This window comes from Dromaius novaehollandiae, chromosome 1 (assembly GCF_036370855.1).
Source record: "Dromaius novaehollandiae isolate bDroNov1 chromosome 1, bDroNov1.hap1, whole genome shotgun sequence".
In the NCBI taxonomy this organism is placed as follows: Eukaryota; Metazoa; Chordata; class Aves; order Casuariiformes; family Dromaiidae; genus Dromaius; species Dromaius novaehollandiae.
Window position 1 is genome coordinate 69,939,362 of NC_088098.1, and position 23,156 is coordinate 69,962,517.

General features: G+C 39.9%; 1 protein-coding gene across 2 annotated transcripts in view; it reads left to right on the forward strand.

Moving 5' to 3' along the window:
- Nucleotides 1-23,156, forward strand: part of SOX5 (SRY-box transcription factor 5) — a 651,412-nt gene that overhangs the window by 144,967 nt on the left and 483,289 nt on the right. For both annotated transcript variants that reach the window (XM_064515931.1, XM_064515936.1), the window contains exon 2: nt 17,567-17,653. The gene's annotated coding sequence lies outside the window, so the exon portion shown is untranslated. The remainder of the gene's footprint in view (nt 1-17,566; nt 17,654-23,156) is intronic.

The window sequence follows — 23,156 nt, forward strand, 5'->3', positions numbered from 1 at the left end:
TCTTGGGTTATGAGTTTTCTTCACTGGAATGTATTGGTCTTAGAGAGGGGGTTGTGTGGGACAGAAATGGGAAGAAGGCATCGCTTCCAGTAAGGCAGCAGATTGTATCTGCATGGCCCTGTTCTGCCAGGATTGGCAGCTACAGAAAGAGCATGGAATGACAAAGTTAGGAAATGATTTGGTCTTGTAGGACAGAAGGATAATCAGAAAGACTAAATCGTTTAAGGAAGGAATTTTCCCTAAAGCAGGGGAGTTCAGATACTTTGCAGCTTAAAAGAATTACATCTTGAAGGTCTCAGGACATTTAAGGAGACTGTGGCTATCCCAGGAACCACATGCGAAGAATTAGTATCTTGTAGACTACACGTCTACTTCACTTTTTTTCCTCTGCAGCTTAAAAAAAGTTGTATGCTGAAATGCTTTAATTCTAAGAAGTATTACAGTATTAATATACTTAGTATCTAATCTAGTAAGTATTATAGTACTTTATATATTCAGTATATATTAAAAAGTAATTTTATTGCTGGATATGACTGCTATTGCTCCTGAAGGAAAGGGGAATGTTAAGATTGGGATGGGGTCAGGCCTGCCAAGGTAATTGTGACCGGAAGCTAAAGGTCCCGAGACCAGAACCAAATTTGAGTATTGAATAGTTGGTTGATTCTGGTTGATTCAGGTGATGAACAGACAAGCTTGGTGTAGTGGGGGTGTGCCTCGAGATTAGGAGACATCAAAGGTGGTGTCTGCACCGCTGTGCACAGAACCTGTAAGTATTGCTGTGTTCGCTATGTGAGTGGTGGAAATGGAGGCAAAGGGATGTTAAGACTGGTGACCCAATGCAGTGACCATATCTCCTAAGAACAGTTTATATACCTGTTCTAGGCACTATGCTGTCTCCAAGTTCAAATTATAACTATGAAGTAGTCCTTTGGGTACAGTTCTCATGCTGTAGCCCAGGTATTATCTCCTGTAATTTCTTAAAATTGCAGTCAGCTCTTTCCAGGAAAAGAACTGAAAAGCTTGCTGTACAGGAACTTGTTCCATTGTAGCTGAGGTTCATCTATATATCCTACATTTCTTTCCTGTTGCTGCAGCGCTAACTAGCAAGCAGTTACAAACTGCTGCTTAGACTATGCCTGCAAACATCACGTACCCGTATCTGTCTCTTGTAAGGCAATAGGAGCTGTCAGTGCTTGCCACTTGTGGAAATTAGCACTCCAGAGAACTAAATCCACCCTGACCCATTATGAATTTTAGTCCTCCTGAGATGGTTTAAAAAATCCAGTTCTTTTGACAAGGTGAAAATCTTGATACTGATTTAAATGTCTTCAGAATTGTTTTGTACAGCTACCGGAGTGGTTTAGTTACCTTTGATCACATAAATAAAGCATGCGAACATCTATGTATATGAGGCAAAGAATAATGAAATATATATTCTACCCTGCCTTTTGTTTACAAACCTGAATAGTCACTACCTTTGTAATCCAGGAGGATCCATAAGTGCATTAGCCAGCAGGAGTGAATATGTAACAACAGTGCAGATAAATAAGCAAATGTTTTGGAGGGAAAACATCAAGTCCTTACTCATTACAATGTTTATTGAGTTAGAGACTTCAAACACAGGTGCTGTAGTGTAGTGCACACCTTGCTCCCCACCTCTGCCCAGTGTTAGAATGAGTACACTCTTCCTTGTGCCTGGGATAAATTTGCCTAACTGAGACCAAAGCATGTCTCAAAGTTTTGTTTCTTGCAGAGATTTGTGTATAAAACTCCGTTAGTGAGGCATAAGAAGCTATGAATAGTATGTTTTAATATCATTAACAAATGATATTGAGAGGAGCAAAAAGTCATAGAGCCACATCTTCAGGCATGCTTGTCTGATTGGGGGCGTACATGGGAGTAAGGCAGTCCTAATCATTCCTTTGCACTTGTGCCTGGTATCCTTGGATGTTTATGCCTGAAGCCCCAAATACCTACATTTTCTAGTAATACCAGCCAAGAATACCTAAAAGAAAAGTACAAGCCTTGTGTAAAATAATTTGAAGATTGATATATAAACAATAGGATTCTGATTTTTTTTGTTTTGTTTTGCTTCAGGTCTTGAGTCTGCAGTAGTGCTTATACAAGCTTGCTCCAGAAACAAGAGGAATAGAAACCTAATAAAAAATGTAATGCAAGCTGAATTCTGATGTATTCATAGGTGTCTAGGAGATAGAGCTTTAAGAGAAGTGAAGATATGATGGCTTGTGAGTTAACATCAACAGTCTTTATTACAGACTTGCAGCTTATGGTGTGCAGTAACCATTGGGATGTGATGCTGCTGCAAAAGTTAGGGCAGCCACTTAGCTGTATGCTAGCTGCCATTAAGTATTGTTGATTATCTATTTGTGGCTCCTTAGGTTAATTTACTCTGCCTTGCTGAGCTCCATGCAGTAGATCATCTTTTGACTATGGGGCAGATGGACCTATTTTCCTTAACGTATCTGGCAGTTTCTTGTGCTACTTATCACTGTGGACTTGTGGCTGACAGTACAGAAGGAGTGGCATAGCGTGGGCAGCATCTTTCTCTGTTGTTTCTGTCCGCCATGGGAGTAGCTGATGGTGAAGTGTGGTTGCTGTGAGGATCTCAGAAGGTTTCACTGACAACATCTGGCCTTCAGCTCACAGGTTAGAGATCATGATGTCAGAGCAATGGCAAGGTGTGAGGATAGTATAGAGTCCAGATGCTGTGGTGACTGTGTTTCTGACAAGGAACTGGTGTTTCAGCTGTCCTTTACCATTCAGCTTTCAAACACTGTCAGGAGGAGGAGTATGATGGGCAGTGCCATTTGTATCTTTTGCAGTATTTCTGCTAGAGAAAAATATCTCAGGATGGTCTGTCACCACCAGATCTTCTCAACAAGGGGTCTGTGAGGTTTTGGAGGGCTATAGCTGGGTAGCTGTTCCTTCTCCTCTCCTCTGCTTGTTAACTCTGCTTCCCATTTGATCTGAGAATGCTGGAGCCCCCATGGTGGGGCTTCAGAGCAGCTGGCCCCTCTCCTTCCTCATTTCTTGCCCCCTTCCATTGTTGTCTCCCGTTTTCTCTCCCACAAACCTTTCTCACCACATTTTGGGTCTGATATGGTCATCTGCTGGGCAGCCAAAGGAGAGCTGCTGGCCTGCTTTAGCCCCTCTGGTCCATCACTGGTGTTGCCGAGAAACCTTGTGGGCTGTGGGGAGAGGTGTTGGGAGGAGGCGATGCCGAGCCAGGAGAGCTGCCAGGCCAGGTGAGCAAAAGCAGGACAAGGCTGCGTCAGGCTGAACAGCTCAGAGCAGGGTACATGAATAGTTTTTCAGACACCACAGTGACATCGACATGTAATTTTGGCATTGCTCGGAACAGTGTACATTTAGAATTAGAGTATTACTGCAGTGTCTGCATTAAAAAGAGAGGAATTTACAAATAACTTTGAGGTGGGGGGGAAAAAGTCTACTGGAAAGCTGCAGTTTCTGCCTATTTTAGTTAACTGCTTCAGCCTTTTGAGGTCATTTAGGGTGGACTCATATGTTCTCATTCTCCGTATGTGCGGCAGTGCAAGGATCTTGCAGATTGCAATAAACGGGGAAAGGGAAGGAGCAGATTGTCCTACCGGAAAGTAAGAGACACTTTCAGGATTGTGTAGGTTGTGTAATTTGAAGATCAACATTGCTTATGGTGAACAGATGGAGAGGATGATTAGAAGCTACAAGTGCCCTCCTGTGCTATAGGCCCAATGTCAGATAAACTACCTCTACAGAAAATTATCACTTTCTGAAATTCTAGGACAACTGTAGGTTGGATTCTATGAAATTGAGAGAGAAAACTGGTGTGAGGAGGAGGAAAGGATCTAGACTGTTAACTGTGTGAGACTGCAAACTGCCTCTCAGGGAGCTTAGAATCAAGGTGGTTTTAGTGTTTATGAATGCTCAGTATTGTTTTCATGAAACTGTGTAAGAGGAAATTCCCATTATTTCAATCCCAGAGGTCACTGTAGCTATCATTAGTACAAACCAATGTGATTTTTCCCTCAGTGAGGGCACATTTGCCCACCTCATGAGGTCTAATAGTGCAGTATGTATTGTGTGCCAAGGCATACATGTTAAAACCCAGCCACTGCATCTTGTCACACATGGGTGGAGTGAAAGCATGTCTGAACCACCAGTTGAGAGCTGTAGACCAGTGCGTCTGTATCATCACACAGCATGTAGATAGCAAGAAAGATGTATTTGAGATATCTAGTGAATGAGTGCTGTAAAGTAATGGACAGTGGTTGGGGAAATAGATGGTGGGGTATACAGTGAATTGACATAAATCTTCTCCTAGCTGGGAATGAAGCATCTTCCTCAGGGATTATCTGGCAAAACTACCTACGTGTTGTAAGGATCCTAATCAAAACTGATGCTCGAGTACACAAAGCAAACTGGAGATACATACAGCTGCAAGGCAGAAAATGCGGTAACTGGCTAAGTAGCACTAGTGTCTGACCAGCGCTTGACAGACAAAACAGCCAGTGTTGGAGCAAGACAGCACAGAAAAGTGTCTTGATGGAGCTCTTTCTGTGAGCCCTTTCAAGGCTGGGATGAAAGTTCTGCTCAGTAAGTAGAAAAAAATGCTGAAATCAGGAGAGGGGAAAAAAGGTGTATTTTCCAAGGATAAGACAAATTAAAGTGTAAGAGGAAGAATCTGTTCATACTCATGGTTAAATTGATGGGAGTTATGCCGACAAGTTAAAAAGGGAGATGGTCAAGCCTTTCATGCATCTCTTTGGCAGCAGCGGAAAGTCTGATACAGCATGTGGAGAGCAGTTCTTTCTCTGGCCCTTGAAGCCGAAGTCTTCTCAGATGTCTGCAGCAGGCTGAAGAGCTCTGTGTAGCCCAGAGCCAAAACCAATGTCTGCTCTAATCCTACCTTCTTAAACTCCAAGGAGTGGTCACCTCTGCAGGCTCTTGTTAACAGGAGAGGCTCTGTTCAGGGCCTGGAGTAAGAGGGCCACGTATTTGTGCACGTGTGCTCTAATCCAGAAATGTCTCATACACAGTAGAGGCTATTTAAAATGTTTTTACCGCTAGGTAAGGAACTGGAAGTGTTGACACATCTTGTGTACTTAGAAGTAAAAAGTAAAAGAACACTTTAATTGCAGGCACCCCTGAGCAGCTTATTCCTCATGGCGGTAAATATCACGGCAAGAATGTGCTGCACAAGGGGAAAAGGGCAATGGGCACAGTATGACTGCATATTATTCTGCTTTGCAGTATGTATATGTTTGTTCCTATGTGTGTAAATATACCCTGCAGAATCAGAATATGTAACAACATGGTATATGTTGCTAGCGCTTATATAAAATGTATGGTATTACATACAGAAACTGTTTGTTAAATGAACACTAAGATTGTGAAGTCAGGCTCTCAAAGCATGGGAAATGCCAGAATTAGATTTGCCTGCACAACCTTAATTCAGCCCCTTTGTGCATATGCATTATGATACAGTCTTTAATTACATGATCGCATATCAGTCCACTGAAATGATGGTGCTGACAGAATGAGGAGATATTGCATATAATGTTTAATCTTTATTGTTTGTGTGGGCCTGTGGCAGACACATTCAAAACCTGCCTTAAAAACATGATTTCAAAGTATTACTAGTATAATAAATATATGCAAAAATTAGTAACTTCAGAAGGGACTTCTTTGTAGTGTTTATTGCTATGGTATCTGAATATTTTTACAGATGTTAATTGATTCTGACCACATCCTTCTTGGTGATATTGTATCTGTTTTACAGATAGGGATAAAAGTTATTCAAGGGGGAGAGAACAGTCCAGTCCACTCAAATCCTACCAGGATGTACCTACAATCCACCTAAATCCTGGCAACAATCCAGTCCATCCAAGTCTGCCTAATTCTGTATACTTATTAGTCTGGAAGATCCTGGGCTATCTAAGCTCAGTGGCCTCAGCATGCTTGTCAGTTCCTGCTCTGGAGGGATGGAGATCCACCTCCCATCAAAAGCTCTGTTGTGACCTGTGTTCAGGTGGACACCTAAGTTGTCTTGAACCCTGCTTCAGAAAATAAGATGATTCAGGATGTCAGCTAACTTGAGCAGTAGTACTGTTTCTCAGATTGTGCTGTGGTCTAACGATTCTAGCACTCATCCAGAAAGTTTGGGGATTTGCTTAGCCTGAAGGGGTTTGAACCCCTATACCCCAGAAAAATGCCTTTGCCACCTGGCTTTGGGGTGTCCTGGGCAAAATCATTCTCTAACCCTCTTCCAAAGCAAAGCTATCGCGCATTCAGGCAAGAGTCATGTGGGAAGCCAGAGACCAAGCAAGCTTGGGCTTAGGCTAGTAGCTAGGTACTTGGAGAAGGAGTAGGTTTTTGATGGATTGATTGATCCCATGTAGATATAGGCACCTAACCTTTCCTGTTGGTTTCCCATGATCTCAATAGAACAGAATTAAGGAATCTCTCTGAAGGTCTCTGTCCAGTCAGTGGAGAAAGGAAAATGCAGGATTTTGTTGGACTAGGCTTCTCCCTGTGTCTCTTCAGAGGTACCGCCTTCTCCATTGGATGTTTTGGGAAGTTAACCACTATGCCAGGCTGCTGAAGACATCTGCATTAAATCTGACTTTTCAAAGTGTTACTTTCACTGTATTATAGCTGTTTGTATCTTTAAAATGTAACATCTGAAAAACATAGCATGTACAAATATATACCTACAAGTATATGTTAAAGTGTACCAGGTTGGAAAGTGGGGCACAGGCAACTAAGGGCTTCTTGCTCAGTTTTTTAATTCCTGCAGAAATGACCTTCTTTTGGCTTGCAGATCTCTTCTTTATTAAATACTCATGTTCTAGTACCTGCAATGAATTACTTTATGGTCCAAAAGGCAACTGTGTCTTTAAGTATGCAACTCATGTTTGTTCCCAGAGCTAGTGCTTCTTGGGTGATATCCTTCTAGAAAAAATTGGAATGTGATCATATAATTAGAGAGTATCACCATGTGTATGCATCTTAGCTTATGCTTTCAAGGGGTAAATTAGGAATGACTGCACAATCTTAAGCACAGTATTTTGTAACTGCTGAGTGCTGACTTTTATTCAGCCTTATTTAACATGAACATTTTTGTAGGCAGTGTCATCATTTTATTAAATGTAAAACTGAAAAATCAGAATTCTATCATGTGGAACTCTACTGGCCTTTCCTCCTAACTTCGGTCACCAGGGTGTTGTTACTTACAGATACGCAGTATAGATCACTGCCACCTAAGCTGATGGAGTAATTGCTAGTTAGTAGTCTGTTACTGCTGGATGTACTGGCCACTAAGAGGAACATGAGATATTTGGTCAGAAGTCTAGTATTTACTCCCAAGTACTGGGGGTAGTGTCCTGTGGAAGATCTGACTCATTCTGCCATGTAGTCTTAACTTATTTTTTGCTTTCTTATCTTCACCCATGACTCTTGCTCCTCAGCTCCTGCAAGTCTCATTGCTGCTATTTCCTTCATACAACTTTTCTGTACTTTAGGTCTTTTCGTAAAATCAAGTTGCTTCTTTCTTTAAGATTTGGAAGGAAGCAGTAGCGTATGAGGTTTCACTGTCTTTCTAGTGCTTTCCAGTGCTCATTTCTAACACCTGGAAGGTTTCCAATAACTCAAAAGAGCTGTTGGAGGAAAGGTTTATACCAAGGGGCCCTTAGGGTGAAGCATGGTAGTGTTAGCGTGCAGGGCTGTGTAGGATGAAGCATTCCCAATGTGATAGACCAGTCAGTCCCTTATGCTGTTTTTCAACAAATCTTTCCTGCATGCATGCAAATTGAGATCCCCCTCTCCCCTAAACTTGGACAACTTTCAAGTGGATAGCAAAGGGCATGTCACAGATGTGTCACACTCCTGCAGCCACATTTCAGGGCCATTCAATAATGTCTTAGACTAAGTCACTTGATAGGACAACCTAATAAAATGCATGGGGCTAGGTGATGAATGGTAATGCATTGCTATTCAAAGTTTTCAGTTTGTGTACCCACAGTATATATTTTATATATATATAAAAAATATTTAATATTAGGCTATCCCCAATTAAGAGCAGGGCATTTTTGGTGAAGTGGTGGTGGAAGTTTGACCAGTAGCGGTGCATTTCCTGCTGATATTCGTAGCAGATATTTGGGGAGAAATGCAAACTGTGTAACAGTGGTTTACAGTGCAGATTGAAGAGGAGTCTGTCCTTTAAAGAGGACTGTTTTAGAGATTTAGTGAATAATCTAAATTTAACTTTGCCTTTTACTGTGGAGTTGCTTGTGCTGACTGTTGTACCACAGTTCTTACAGCAGTAAAAAATGCTGCTTTGCATTCAAGGAAGTGGATTTTCACAGTTGCATCTGAAAAAAATTGTCATAGGTGAAATAAGCTAAACTGTATCAAAATTATTAGCAATATCAGTTTTCAAAAAATTCACATTAAACTACTGATAAAAAAAAAATCAAGTTGGGGAATGATTTGGAGGATCCAGTAAGCCTGTTGTACTGGTGATTATATACTGTAAGGAGAGTTGGAGATTTGCTTCCATGCCAGTTTTAATAGAGGCGAGGTAACTAATTCGATTCTGGACGCTCTCATGATGAGTTGCTTGGAGGTGTTCAAATTTGCTTATGACATAGTCCCTTCTGATCTAAGGAGATGGAAATGAGACACTAAAAGGCTTTCTTGAAGTGCTTCCATGTTTCTCAGCTCAGAACATCACATTTGATATTAATATTAGGTACTGAGGCAAAGTCATCAGGTAGAAAAGGGAGGAAATATCGAAACAGTCATTTTCTTGTGTGTTTCCTCAGGATGCTATTTTGAGGCTTTAAAAAAAAAAAAATCATGCTTTGCTGATAAGGCTGCTGTAAACCGGAGAAGTGGCAGATGTAATTTAAGTCCCAGGGCCTTGCCCTAGAAGAGGTCCAATACTGGCAGCATACATATTGCTTATATGAAAGCGAACAGATGGATACATTTGGTCAGTTCTGCTGGGTTCATATGGAAACCTTCAGAATTTTTCTTACTATTTTGAGTGGAATACTTAAATCTGTTGTCTGCTAAGAGTCTGTAGTTGCCCATGATGGATGCTTTTGTAGCTTTGAGAAGGGAATATTTTCTTACTGTGGATGTCTTCAGATCAGATTTGTTTATCTGACTGATGAAAGCCTTCTTCCTCCCCCCCCATACTACAGGACCAATTCAGCTCACTGAAGGAGTGAACTGGATTTTTCTCAGCTTCTGTGGCATAAGAACTGTCAGCTGAGTCTTAATCATGGAGCTATTACTGGTAGTGAAAATGCAGGAGGCAGAAGAAATCCAGCTTGCTTTTCAGATGCTAGATTGATTGCAGAGACAAGTTTTGGTTGTTTGGGGGGGAGGGGGGTGAGGAGGAGGAGATAGGGAGAACAACATATTTTCTTTCACTGAGAAAAACACTAATTTTCTGAATACTGCTTCATGCTAAAGCTCTTGGTGATGCTTTCCCATGTTTCTGAGTTCAAAACAACCGAAAGCATCAGGAGAGTAGAGACTCAGAGGAATGTAGCATGTTAGAACACAACTTGAAGTGTTAATATATTGTATGGGAATGCAAGGGTGGGATTAATCTGTAATGCCTGAAGATTGTCTGTGTTTTCAGTCCTCATAGGTTAGTATGTGTGTGCACATGTGTAATGATCTAATAAATATCTGTCATGTCACAAAAAGAATTGGGGTATGACTAAATCATTCTAAAAGCCTATCATACAGATGTGCAAACATCTGTATTATCGTCCAGCTGTCTTTTTCCAAGTGTATAGCATATACATAAATCGAGTATTTAGACACTATCGATGACAGCTCTGCTCAGTTCTTAACATCACTCTTGCATGTGGAATCCTATAAGAAATAGGATACTTTTATCAGGATGTTTTAGCTTTTAAGCTCTTCAGGAAAGCTGTAAACAATGTGGAAAGAAGAATGAAATCCATGATACTAAATGCATGATTCTGTGAAGATTATAGTTGCACGAGTTCTCACTTCTTAAAGATAAAAATAAGGAAAAAGCCCCACAGATTTCTTTGAACCACTACTTACGATAATTTTCTTCATTAAAAAAGGGGGTTAGGAAAGAAGAATAGAATTTGAGCTCATGGGAGAGAAAAAGAGGGCTTGAATTTAACAAAATATTATTTTCTATTCCTATCTCATCCTCTTGAGCCGCATACTTCTCTCACAAACACCACCACCCACTTTCATAGATAATGGACTTTTCTTTTTCTGGAGGTTTTGATTTGATAGTCCTACTGGAGCAGTTTGGGGGATTAACATGAATAGCCTCATCAGAGCTAGTTAAAACATAGTACCAATATAGAAAAATCCATGTATGCTAGTTGAAATACACTTCCTAACGGAGGTTTTACAGTCACTTCATTCTCCGCTGTTCATCACATTCACACACGTGGGATGGGCATTAGCAGATTGAGCTACATCTTTTCATTTCAATTCTGCAGCAGTGTCTCTTTGTGGTAATATTTTATGTAGTAATAATTTTCTTCCTATTACAGGTTGTCTAAGTACGTTAATGGCAGTAGACTGGCCGTAGAGACATTCGTGCGAACTACCTTTGCAGTGACATTTAAACAATTTATTTGATCTTGCTTTAGCATACCTGCTCATGCCTTTTCTACTCTGTTGTCGACCTTGGGAGAACTTTGTGTGTAATCATGAGTCTTTCAATCACATTTAACTTCGCAGAAATTTTCATACTGTTTTGTAATGTGTCACTTCTGCACTCTTTGGGATTTGCAGTGTATATGCTATCAGGTAGACACCCCTTGGCTCCATGGGCATGCTTGAATAGCAGCTGCCCAGCGGCTCCAGGCAGGCTGTCTGGCTGAAGATGTTCTCTGTTAAAAGTATGCAGTTTGGGGGATATGTACCCTTTACCTCCCAGAGCATGAAGTGCTTTACAAACGATGCTATCAATAAATCTTTTGTGTGTGTGTGTGGGGGGGGGGGTATGATAATGGGAAAAAAACAGGGTTGATGGGGGGGGGGGTGTATATGTGTTTGTGTATATACCTCTGTGTGTGTGTGTGTGTGTATATATATATATATACATATATATATATATGATTATGGATTTATGGCTGAAACATGCTATTGGTATGGGAGTGCTGTTGAATAAAAGCCTGAAATTATGACTTTGCTTTGTGAGGATATGTTTTGTCCTGTGGTTGGTATAGCTTCTCCCATATTTGACCAAGTATAAGGGTGCTCTTAGGATGAGAATGGTTAAAACAAAGTAGCACTGGTATGATAGTTGCTATATCCCCTGTATCAGCTGCTATCAGAATCAAATGTCATACTCTGAAGTGTTGTTATAAAACCATCCAAGCCACAAAACAAGGAAATCAAAAGGCAAGAAATTAACTGAATTAACTGGAGAAAAAGTTTAGTTATTAAGTTGTTGCGTTTAGTACAATTCATGCAGTCTGTGAAGGCTGGCTGGGTGGATGAAGCTTAGGATCACTGTTGAATTTTTATATTGAAGATAACCTTCCCATTCATTAAAACTTAAAAACATCGGCGACTAATAGATTAGAAATTAGTGTATGGAGGTTACCTGTTGTATCATGGCCCCTGTCTGGCAAATACTTGAAGCATGTGATCAATCTCTTCAATTTCTGTTGAAATAACTATTTTTTCAAAGATAAGCCAACAAGTTTTAAGTTTGGCTTTTTCATAAGTATCTGTAGAATGAGGTGCAACTTACTCTGCTGGATATGTTTCATGCCACTCTTCATTTCCTAATCCTGGTCATGAAAAACAATTATTGTTTCAGGAAGTTATGGAAAAGGCAAGTTGGTTGTTTGGATGGGTCCAACATCTGGCCTCGGAATATGTTCGTATGCAATCTGTTGTCTCTGAGTTACTGAACAGGATTCACTATCCACATGTAGTAGCTGGTCTATAAGCAGTATTAATTAGGTGTGTCTCACTGTTCTCAAAAGCACTGAAACTTCTCTGTTGACTGGGGGACTTCCAAGCAATCAATCAGTTCCCCTAAAATCATCAGTTTTGGTTTCCCTGTTCGCACTGGTTTAGTATCTGGGTCTCATTTACCGTTATCCTGCATCTTGTATGCAACATGGTTTGATGTCTGAAACCAGTTATCCAGGTGGAAGACAGTGGAAGAGCATGTCCTCGAGGTGAAGGAAATGGGATGTAGCTCGACTTTCTCAAGTGATAATGTTTATTAGGTTGTTGCTATAGCTATCTCTGCACAGGCACAGAGAAGTTAGTATTTCCTCTGCACTGCCATTAATAAAATCCCAAATCGGTGGTTAGAGAGGTGTTTCATCTGTTAAGTTTTTTTCAGCAACTTCTTCACATGTAGCTTTTCTTTATTAAAATAAATAAATTAATCATCGATGGCTATGCTGTAAAATCAGGGAAAGCTAAACCACTATGTATTTTCTCAGATACACTGTTTCTTTCACCTCCTTCCTTTGGATCTGAGTTTGGGTCCTCTTCAGTGTTTACTCAACCTGCGTGTACTTTTTGTGTTTCCCCATCTGGTGTCTGCTTCAGTACCAGCCTGACTCTTGCAGTGCGAGGACTACCTTAGCCTTCTCCATATCAAACAGAAAAAAAAAATAAAATATAGAGGTGAAAATGTGTTTCGAGAGAGAAGAGGTAGTCCCTGCTATGGATTTTTTTCCTCTATATGATTTTTGTTTTGCTTTTTTGTTTTAGTTTTATTTGTTTGGGCAAGTTTCTTGCCATTTACCTTTGCATTTGCATTTCCTATTGATTGGCAATTTTTAAACTGTTTATTGTGCTCTTTTGTTTAGCTGTTCAAGAGCTAAAAACAAAAGCCACCAGGCCCTGTGAGGGACACATTTGCATGCGGCGAGCGTTGCCCGAGGAAAAAGTAATTGCTAATGCATATTTATGTGGCACAAATTTGCCATTTGTTTATGCATAAAATTATCAATAGTGCAGGGCGGCCCAGCCGTAGAAAATGGTGACCTTTTTAGCTTAATAAATAGAAATCAGCTGTTATTGTGAAGAGATCAGCCATTTATTCTGTGTTGAGGGACACTGTCGGGAAAATGTAGATTGGTGCTGGCAATATCATTAAATGGAAGGCCAGTGACCCTTTCGGTATAGTCTATTATACTTTATCTAATAGGGGATAAATGACTCTGGTTGGCAAATAGCTTAAAAAAAAAAAAAGTTTTTTTTGTTTTTTTTTGTTTTTTTTTTTTTTTAAACCTTCAGACTTGTCTCTTATTCCTCAACCATATAGATTATGCACTGGTAGAGAGTGAGGAAGTAATTTTGCACAAGCCTATTGGTATTTTTCTAGCAGAAAAGTTTTTTTTGTCTTTTTTTTAAACCCTCTCTTTAGACTAGTTTTTTATTGGTTTGGTTTGGAGTAGGAAAAATAACCAAAGCTTCTGAGTCTTCCTAGTTCACCTGGTCAAAAGAAGTATTCTGAAAGGTCCATATAATAATCATATTTTGGCTGGTGAAATGACAACCCATCACTTCAAAGTGGAAGGAAGGGTCTTTTCTGAAGACAACAGAATTTTAAAAAGCAGTTATGCTTTTTTTCTTGTGTGCGTTCAATTTTTAAACTGTGGATAAAAATTTGCCAGATTACAGCCCAAGACACTGAAGACCTCATCTGCAGAACAGTTGCACAGAAGATGTAGTGACACAATTCCCCTTAATGCTGCTCTGCTAATTCCCCTCAACCTTAATGGGGCAGGCTTAAGACCTGAGGAATTAAGAACCAACAGCCATAAGCCTCAGAAAGTTCATGTAAAAATAAAAGAATAAGCAGTAAACCTCATGTTTCTGTTTTATTCTGTTCTCTATGGTGCACTGTGTTGTGCATAACTGGAAGCAGCTTTATCCACCGCACAGGTGAAACGAGGAGAAACGCGAGTCACAGTGACTGTAAATGGTTGTTTTCTCTGTGCGTGCTGTGTGGTGGGCTGCACATTTGATTTTAGCCCCGAGAAAGATCCAACAGATGCTTGTAATCGCAATATTTTATATCCGAAAGGCTGTGCCAGATTATGAGAGCATCTTATCTGCATACCCTTCCTGGCTATATGAGATGGCATCCCATCCACCACTGCGGTGGGACTGCCTGCCTGCAGGAGCTGGAGATTGGCAAACGGCGTCATCACAGAAAAGCCACCACAATGTATGTCACTGAGTGGCATCTTCCTGGTGGCCTCAGTGTAAGAGGCAAACGGGTGAACAGAAAGAGCCTGGAAATGAAATTGGTGGAAGTCTCTCTGAGGCAGGGTTGTGTGGGGAAGATGGTGCATATGGTTGTCTGATAAGAGAGACAGGACTCTTGTTTTGAAGGCTGTTGATCTTCCCTTTTCACCAGCATTAAAATTTAGGTAAAGTTATTTTGTTTAACTAATACAATAATATAGTACAGTACATAGTATAGAATATATTATGCAGCATATAATATATACTGTAATAAGGTAGCAGGAATCTTTGTAAGAATGTGTGCTATCATTTGAGATTTCTTCATCTCAAAAGTTTTCCCTTGTACGGGGGCAGTTCTTGGAAAGGGATTCTCGAGTTGTCTCTGAGCTTTTCCATGCCTCTAACTTCTCTTCCCAGAGCTCTTGTCCTGTCCTACAACTACTTTCTAGTTGTCCCAAATAATGGTGCCCAAACCACGTTGCTTCAAAAATAAAAAGATTGTAGGCTTTGATATAGAAATACAGAAAAATTCAAAGAAATACCGAAGTATAAGTTTAAGTATTAAAGTAAGAGAAAGTAAAGTAAGTTTTCTGAAGTCTCTATTAACATGGGTATTGCCTCATCTTCTTGTTAATAAGCAGGTATTGGGTTTTCTTTCTTTATAAAAAAGATCTTCCTTTTTTTACTTCAACAAATTAATTAAGCCTTGCTCATTCCAAATAGATCTGATTTTTCTGAATGGTCCTTTCGCACACAGATGTCCCCTGCTCTGCTGTTGAAAGCCTTCTTCCTCTCCACGGCAAAGCTCCCGGCCAGCTGTTTGTTGTTCTTTTGCTTTTTCTTCCCTCAGAACGATAACGCAACCCTTTAGAAGCAGGCTGAGTGAGTCCTGGCAGGTAGGAACAGGAGGTGATCTGATACCCGCCAGCAAGATTTTATGTAGATAAAATTAACAAGGGGAAAATATTTACGTATATTGTGTAGGAATAAACTGGGGGCACGCTGTTGTAAACTAACCTGGCTCCGGTGGGGTTGTAGGTCTGCATATTATTTTTTATATCGACTGCTATTACTGTTACTGCTATTATTTGTCGTATCTGTACCTGCGTAGAGGCGAGAGCCTAGGCATGAAAGATGCTGAAGGTAAGTACCAAGAAATAGAAAACAGGGCTTATGTCTTGACTTATGGAAGGTTGTAGAAGTCTTCTAAAGAGGAGTCAGTGAAGGGAGGAGACAGGTCAGAGACAAGGCAAGGCTGAGCAAATAATCTCAGCAGTCAAAGGAAAATACAAAAATAAATGAAATTAATATTACTTTTTCTTTGTAATTCTGCTTATGGAGTGGGCAGGAGGTATTGCTGTGCCTTGTTTCTAGGCTGCAGGGAAAGACAAATAAACACATGGGAACGTTTGATTGCTGTAACTAAGCCTTACAGGTCTGAGCTTCACCTGACGTTACCTGGCTTCAGCCTCTCTGATTCTTGGGGGGTCTGATCCTGAGGAGGGGTGAAGGAGTCAAGTGGGGCTCGTTCGCTCCTCAGCTCCTGGTGCGTGTCTATAGAATTAACGATGTGTTAGTTAGGGAAGAAAGATAAAGGACAAGTTTTATGTTTAGTTGATGAATGCTTAATAAGATAACTAGTCCAACCCAAGTTAAGCAGCTTATATTTTCTGGTTCTTTGAGATACTGTTAACAGGTAGTCTGATAGGTCCTACAGATCTTGACTTTCTTTTTTTCTTCCTTAAACATACATTTATTTGAAAACCCATAGACATACTAACCTTGCTAAGAGTACAATTTCACATTTGAGGAAATTTATATGCAAAAATATAGAAAGCGCATTTCTGTTTGCTCAGCTGATTGCTCAAAAACAATACAGAAAATCAAGTTTTATCCTCACAAAGTTTTGCTTGCATGCAGAACTCAGTATGAACCAGGGACAGTCATCTTTTGAAACTTTATGCTCCAGCCTGTCCTTGCTAGTCTTATTATGTGCCTCATTTTCACTGAGTATTATCAGAGCTGTAGGGCTGGCAAAGTAACTCTGTCAGGTTAAACCAGTGCAGAAAGTGTCTGGCTTTGTATTTTAATATTGATTTCAGAGTTTGGGTGTGGATTTTGTTTTAACAGAATTTCTATTTATTTGTATTCAGCAGTATGTTTCTCATTCGAAATCAATTGTTTTGGTTAGATTAAATTAATATTATAAAAAATATAATAACACATCTTTGGGATGCAAAACATGACTGAAATGACAGATACGTGACACCTGCAATGGTGCGGTCTTAGGCTTGTGTGAACCTGACACATTATGCCACAAGTGTGGTCGCAGACTTGCTTCTGTACCAGTGTTCATGTGATCCAGTCAAATGATGACAGTACCAAATGTTTTATATTTTCAAATCATGGCTTCGATGTGCACTTGGGAGTGGTGTAAAGCTTATTTTCCTAGTTTTACAACTGGGTAAACTGAGGCGCAAAGCTGGTAGTTAGGAGCCTATGGCTAGTGAGGGCCCCTGGATTGATGAGCCCAGCCCCATGGCTTCCATGCACCGACGTTCCCAGCCTCTGCAGAGGGGTCCCCGCTGTGCAAAACGCTTCCCACCCTCTGCAGCGCCGTTCAAGCTGGGGAATAAAACCACAGCGCGACGCGTGCCAGGAGAGGCATGGGGACAAGGCCCCTCTGAGCCGCACGGTGCTGGGGTCTCCGGTGGCAGGCATCCCAGTGTGGCGCCTCCAGTCATGGCTGGAGCAAAACCTGGGTGAGAAATCGTACCCCGACTGTGGGGTCTCTGATGGCACCTGAATGGCAGGGTAAGCCTGTTAATAGCCCTCCTAGGCGCAGGGCAGCAGAAGTGGAGCCAGGGCGCGAGGGCCACTCGCCCCGCTGACCATGCGAAACATCTCAGCGTGCATGAATGTGATGCTGAAGGTGTAAAAGCCCAATCGATGAGTGTAGGTTAGCTGTTTTTAACATTCGAGAGAGACAGGAATGTGTAGTCCTAGCTTTTTGCAACCTTGAGCTTCATATTGATTTACGATGATAATAGGTGCCACTTTGCGCCTCATAACGTCTACTTTTTTTTTTGGTATTACATATTTCTACAGCAGCTTTTACATGTGATGTATTTTGGGTCACACATTAATTTACACCAGCCTCTGTTCTGCAAAAAAGAGTTCACGAACTTAAATGAAAAGGGATGGGGAGGGGGGATGTCTAGCAGAGCCCAGGCTTTTGTTTCATGTTTTGGGTGCGTTTTCTTTTTAAAATAAAATTGTTGATAAGCGTTTGCTTTTATTTTTCTAGCCTTCCTCTTGCTGATGACCGGGTTCCTGTTTGATCCTGTTTACAAGCTTCCGAAGATTGAAAATAACCCCAACTCCTCTGCATTGGGTAGGAAAACAAAACCATATAAAAACATACTACAATTACTTTGGAGGGCTAGCAATATGGGGGAGAGTGGTATGAGGGAAGAGCTTGTGGAGAGAAAGGAGAAGGTTACTGGGTTACCACAAAAGACATTAGTGTACATAATTCTTCTCACCCACTTCTTTTGGACTGGGGGAAGAGAGGGGGAGGAGAGGGCGTATCAGTAAGTAAATAAGGATATTCTCCAGTATATGTATTTCCATGATAACTATTTTAAGTTTGGCTATACCTCCTGCTACTCACTCAAGCAGATTTGCAGTTTTATTTTAATGTATTCAAGATCTAAGAAGGATGAGTTTGAAAGATTTGGGTTTGTTTTTTTTTTAGTTTTTTGGAAAGACAAAAATTATCTCCCAGTTACTAAAAACTTCTGGGTATATGTGCAATAACTGATTAGGACTGATTTGTAAGTATACCTATTTTAAATACTACATTTTTACAAATACTTTATAATTTTTTTTATATATGCTTAGGGAGAGTAGATGGAGAGCAATTCACTTAAATGTTGTTGTTGGCCTGACAGGTGGCTCAGATGTAGGTAATTCCACAGATCAGCTTGATCCCATAGTAGCCTTTGTGCTTAACCTGACTGCTGTGAATAGTAAATGTTTGTAGAATTAGGGCTTCAAAGACAAGCACCTCCTTGAGGGTAGTGTGCTTTTTAGCTTGTCGTTATTGACTTCAAGAAGAGTGAGATGTGTCAAAGGCTTTTGAGTGCAATGCGATTATCCCTGGGTTAGGCTTCACCCACTTTGACCAGGTTCCTGTCGTATTTGTGTGTTCTGACATAGTTTGTGCCTTGACAATGGGAGTGGAAAATGCTACCAAATCACAAATCTAAATCCAGCCAGAGTGACAGATGCTCCTTATGTCTACTTTTCATGGGAGGGGATAAGGAAAAGGTGTGGAAGGCCAAAGAGAACGAGGCCCAATGGATCTAAGGGTTTAGGGCCAGCTAGAAATGATAATGATGAAAACTGTGGGACAGCTGCCTTGATTTCCATATGGATTTGTTCACATTTGTCCATTGCTATTCTGCAGTTCTTGTCAAGATGATTGATAGAAAATTTCCTGGTGTAAATCAGTGTGTTTCTGCTTCTTAGTGAGTCCTTAAACACATATGAGATCACAATCTAAATCATGGCATTTTAAAATGATTGATTTATATACAGAAAGTTTTATGATTCACTTTTTTAACTGCGAGAAGTGAGTTGTGAAATTCTTGTATTTCTTTCTCTTTGAAGCAAGCTTATCAAACAAGAAATAGCTAATTTACCAATCAGTGCGTAATAACTAAGGAAGCGAAACTTGTGCTTAAGAGAAAAAAAGATGTCTTTTGCTGAGTTGCTGAATGATTGGGGGGGTGTTACAAAAGCCTACTTTGTTTTTTACAAATTATGTGTTGTCCGTTTACCAAAAAAAGCTTTTCTTTCGTTTTTTGTTTTTCTTCTTCCTTAAGGCTTTCATTCTGAGAGGGGTCACCAGCCTTTGCAAGTGAGCCACTTCATTGACAAATCTGTCCTCTAAATTGAACAGCGTTAATTAGAACTTTATGCTACAAATCCTTACTTTTTAATGTGGGTGATGGTATCAAGAAAAATTTATAGTGAATTTGATTGAAGATGATTTTAAAAGGTCTGCCACCTGTAGATAAAAATGTGCATTACTACACATGATAATTATCAAGACTGAAGGCCATGACATGATCCGTTGACCTTTTGAAATCCAAACACTCACTGTAAAGAAAAAAAGGACCAATTTCCCCAGCTATGTTAATACAGGACAAGTCTGTGTATTCAACTATATCAACACTCCACAGTATAGCTAGTGAAAAAGATCTTTTAGATTATGTGTTAGATCCAGGTTTCTTATATTCTCTTCTCTTACACTATGGCTTGTAAAGCTCTCACTTTCTTCGTATGTGTTGAGGGATCTTTTTCGATCTAATGGAATACATCACTAAAAATATTCAGGTGACAGAGAGCAGCAAAACATCTATGAGCCATCCTACAAAAAAATAAGCTAGCTTTGAGTATGCAGGATGAAGGGGAAAGTATACAGAAGCAGATTTCAGCTTCAGGCTTTCTATAGGGGCATTTACAATAAAGGAGGGGAGAAATAACCCAGCAACTATCATTGTAAAAATTATGAAGAGCGCTTTGATGGTCCTTTTAAAGTCAGTTCGCTAAACAGGGGCCAAAGCAAAAGCCTGAAAGGCAACTCATGCTTTGCCATTAACAACCTAAGTCCATTGCTGCTATTTGCAGTTGAGAATGAGTGCTTCTGCACACAGCAGCGGTGAGAAAAACTAAAAGGAAATAAAGGATGCAAATGAAAGATTTTTCTCTTTTCATATGAGTACTTGGAACACCAAGCAAGTAAAGAAGCAGCTATTTTAGCTAAGCTAATGTAATAGAAGACCATTGCACCCAAACTGTCTCAGCAGAACTTCCTGCATAATTAGATTGTAAATCTTCTCAACTGAGGAAGTTTTGCCCAGGGTCAGATTGTCTAAGTAATAATCCATTCTACATAAATTAGAAGATTTGAACTGCTGGGATACATTATTACATTAGTTTTGTTTTTTATTCCTAATATAACTAAGGAGAACAAATACAACATTTTTTTCCTTCTTTTTAATTATGTTACATTTCTTTAACTTTTGATTACCTCAGAAGGCCTTTTTTTGTCTTTTTTTTTTTTTTTTGGTAATTTTCCTGAGCAATAATGATGCTCCCATCTAGGCAAATTAATACATTTTTAATATACTTCAGAAAGTGATACCACAGAATCCTTTATGCCACCCGATTCTGTGATATCACTTCCTCAGTGAAGCATTTAGTATGAGATGCTGTTGCTCTTTTTTTGTGCTGCAGTTTTTGTGATGCTGAATTGTTACTTCAAGGTATGACTCCCTTGTTCTGCAAAGAACAGAATTGCTGCCTTTGGGGTAAGAATTAAAGGATGTGAATTTACTAATAATTAGTTTACAACAAGAAGGCTTCTAAGGTTTTGATTGAATTATTTTATTTGAAAAATAAAAGATTGTGGATAGTTGATAGGCTTATGCAGTTACATGTGAAAAGTGGTAGGGGCTAAATCCTGAGGTCATTACTTGGGTAAAAATCACCATTGGGATTTCAGTATTGGGGCCTGCATGAAGGAAACAATATTCACAGCATAGCACTGATTAATGTCTATGGACTTACTGTTAGTGATGTTGTTTTTCTGTTCTACTTATGATTTTCACTATAAGATGGAGCAATGGTCAGCTTTTCAGGAGTGTCTATGCTTATTTTCACAGGAAGAAATAACTTAGAGTACATTTTGCAGTTATCACATTTAAGGTCATATTTAAGAAGCAGAGATATTAAAACTTTTGGGCTGGATTATGAGGGTCTGTGCATGCTAAAAAACAGCGAGAGTAGATGCTGAGAGGCTGGTAGAAGTGCTTGCAGTTCTGCAGGGTTCGAGTTCCCAGGTGCGACTTCGTGTGAGCACAAACTCTAAGGTCTTTTGGACATGTACTAAACAATCTAGACCTGCATGCTTAAGTGGTGTCAGGATTGCAAAGTCAGCTTGATCTAGCTCCATGATGAGTTTTTTTATTACATGTGTGAGAGTTGAGAGGCAAAGAAAATATAATAGAAGAAAAAGGTCTGATTCTATTGTTACTGACTTTTTAAATATCAATTTGTCACTGAAAATTCATGTATAACATTATAATAATTTTTTGGAAATAGAAAAAGGAAGCTAATGGGAGGGGGCTGAATTCCCTATTTCTCATGTACTTGCTGTGCTCAGGAGGAGAATTCAGTGGATAATTCTTGAATATGCAAGCACAGGAGGATTTTGCTTGTCTAATGCTTGTGCTGTCTGCTCAGCTGGCCTGTTCTGCAAAGCACTGACAGCTGAAGGCAAAGCATATGTCTTGGTGGAAACAGCAGGCACTCTTGCAAGGCCCTGGGAACAGGAGCTCTCCCATACTCAAAGGCATGTGGTCATCTTTCTCTGATCTGCTGTGCAAGGAATATATCTCAAGATCCTTTTTTATTTTTCTCCATTGCTGTGAGATACCAATGGATGTGGAAAAGGAATAGCCCTGTAGAAGACATGCGGAAAAATAATCAAGATGTCTGAAAGGCCTTTGAAACTGGTATTTTGGAGAAACATCAGAACAGTCACGTGCCCTTGGAAACATATCACAGGACACATACAACAGCAATGGAAGTCAGGAGATAAATGGAGGTCAAAAATAATATTTTAAAATCCAAACTTGCTCTTATTACTGCCATTATAATCCCTGTAAAATTACTTTTTATGTGCTTAAATTGTTCAATATTATTATTTAACAGCAAGTAACGATGCCTTTGCTCAGGAACTCTGGAAATAAAGAAAATCAGAAATCAGACCTCAAGACTACTTTTGAGGCAGAAATAATCCAACCATTATTTCTGGTGTAAAAGGTTTGTGAATAGCATCATTTGCCTAGAAGCTGTTTTCCAACCTAATAACTCCTGGAATAATGACCTAAAACTGTTTCCAAGAGTATTAAGGCCCATATAACTATTAGGAACTACAAGTTTTTGAAAAAGCTTCTTTCTCATTGGCTGAGAGGTGAGTTCTGATTTAGGTTAAAGCTGCTTTCTTAGTAAAATCAGTTTCAGTCTCTCTGAAGTTAAAAGTGCTGGAGTAATCCTCTCGAGAAGGATTGTCTGAGGTCTTTTATATATGTAGATATGTATATAAAGATATTACTTATTGCTATAGTGACCTCAAAGATGGTCATTTAACTGTGTTTTTAATCCATCTGGGAGGAGTTTTTTTAATCTTCTGCTTTGGTTTGCCTTGGGCACAAACCATTTAAAATGGGCTGAAATCACAGCTGAATGTTGGTTAATCATCACTTGAGCAGTCTTCATTGGAGAGACTGTGGAACAGAGAATTTATTATCTCTAATGATATTGGTGTGGGTTTTTTTTAAGGCTGTGCACATGTTGTATGTGCTTCACTCTTGTTAATCGCTTCTTTATCAAGTGTGATCTGTAAAATGAGTGGGAGGAGGAGTTCTGTGGGTTCAGAGTGATTTGGAAATATCTGCTATGCAGGGGTCAGGCGTTAACAGTCAGAGGAACGCATGGATCTGCAGCTGAATCCATTTGATATAGAGCTGCTCACTGAACTGCACTCTTAAACTGGCAAAACTTCCCAAGCGTGCATCAAAATCCTGGTGACGGTATTTCACTACAGAAAATATGCAAGTTCACACTAAAATGGCTGTTTAAACACCTATTGCTTTTCACCTTTTTGAAGTAATCAGAGGTAATGCGTTTTTCTCCTGGCAGAATCGCAAAAGTGTCTCGGCAGATCTCGCCGAAGGCCTGAAATCATCAGTGAGTTAAGCCAACTTTATCCTAGGGTGCCTCCATTGACAGCAATCAGGATTGTTTTACATCTGTCCCAAGAT